Consider the following 2,224-nt stretch of genomic DNA (forward strand, 5'->3'; position numbering starts at 1 on the left):
AAAACTAACTAAAATAAGTCTCTTTCGGAAATAAATACCGAAATAAAATATTTTATACATATAAACTTGCTAGAGCCAAAGTCATTAAAATGTTCTCTTTAGAAATTAAATTTTCCCAAATAACAAAATATCACCTAAATTCAACTTCGTACAATATATATATATATATATATATATATATATATATATATATATATATATATATATGTATATATATATATATATATATATATATATATATATGTATATATATATATATATATATATATATATATATATATATATATATATATATATATATCTAATTTCAAAATAAACTAACGGAAAGCATTAAACATAAGATATATATATATATTATATATATATATATATATATATATATATATATATACATATAAATTCTAATTTGAAATTAAACTAATAGAAAGCATTAAACATAAAAAATGCTTATTTCAAAAAAGTTTCATAAGCTAAAACTATAACAACTTTTTTTCAAAAATATCGCTGAAATTCTAACTCGCATAATATACATAAATAAATATTAACTTGAAAATAAACTCATCGGAAAGCAAATAAACATAAAAAATCTAACTAAAAAATAACTCAAAAATATATATATAAAAAATATTCCAAAATTTCACCGAAATTCAACCTCGTACAATGTACATAAATATATTCTAATTTGAAAATAAAACGGAATGTAATAAATATGGAAAATACTCCTTGCAAAAATGTTACATAACGCAAAAATAATTCTTTTTTTAATATCGCAAAATTCAACCTCGTACAATACGTAAATATATTCTAATTTGGAAATAAAAACGGGAAGCAATGAATAAAAACTCCTTTCAAAAACGTTACATAACGCAAAATTATTTTTTTTTTATATCGCCAAAATTCAACTTCGTATAATACGTAAATATATTCTAATTTGGAAAATCGAAAACGGAAAGCACTAAACACCAAAAATGCTCCTTTCAAAAAAGATACATAAGCCAAAAATAAAAATAAAAAAATTTAAAATTATAGCCAAAATTGAACGTCACACAATATAATTAAAATATTCTAATTTGAAAATAAAAAAGGAAAGCACTATTATTATTATCATTACTATTATTATCATTATTATTATTAAATGATAAGCTACAACCCTAGTTGGAAAAGCAGAATGCTATAAGCAGAGGGGCCCCAACAGGAAAAATAGCCCAGTGAGGAAAGGAAATAAGGAAAAATTAAATATTTTAAGAATAGTAACAATATTAAAAATAAATATTTCCTATATAAACCATAAAAACTTTAACAAAACAAGACGAAGAGAAACTAGGTAGAACATAAAGAAAAAAACACTTCTCCAAAAAAAGTTGCATGACCCAAAAAGCATAAAATTAAAAAAAATCTCTCAGCGTTGCAATTGAAAATGAGTATCAATAAAAATAAAAAAAAAAATAAAAAAATATAGGCAAAATTGAACCTCGCACAATATAAATATAAATAATTTACTTTGAAAATAAAAACGGACAGCACTAAATATATATATATATATATATATATATATATATATATATATATATATATATATATATATATATATATATATATATATATATATATATATAAAATCCACTGCTCTCAAGAAATAAATAAAATTTCATGACCCAAAAAGTATAAAAAAAAATTCTCGCAGCGTTGCAATTGAAAATGAGTATCAATAAAAATTAAAAAAAAAACTTTAAAAATATAGCCAAAATTGAACCTCGCACAATATGAATGTAATATTCTAATTTGAAAATAAAAACGGAGCCCTATAAAAAAAAAACCTCCACTGCTCTCTCTCTCTCTCTCTCTCTCTCTCTCTCTCTCTCTCTCTCTCTCTCAAAAAAAAAAAAAATGCATGACCCAAAAAGTATAAAAAAGAAAAATCTCTCTCTCAGCGTTGCAATTGAAAATGAGTATCAATACTGTGTCTTTATGCCCAAAGTTCCCTTGTAAACTTCCTGCTCCCTATCGATTTAAATCTAATTTTATCTGTGATTAATTTTACGACTCTGCAACTTTGCTCATAAACGTTATGCATAGGACACTTTCATGCAGGTCCCCAAAAGGATAGGAGAGGGTGACAGGAAAAACTGTCTGCTATATTCTATCTTTTGAAACATAGCTTCGAAAGAGAGGGTGACAGGAAAAAACTGTCTGCTATATTCTATCTTTTGAAATGTAGCTTCGA

The sequence above is a fragment of the Palaemon carinicauda genome, chromosome 28 (genome assembly GCF_036898095.1).
Source record: "Palaemon carinicauda isolate YSFRI2023 chromosome 28, ASM3689809v2, whole genome shotgun sequence".
Taxonomy (NCBI): domain Eukaryota; kingdom Metazoa; phylum Arthropoda; class Malacostraca; order Decapoda; family Palaemonidae; genus Palaemon; species Palaemon carinicauda.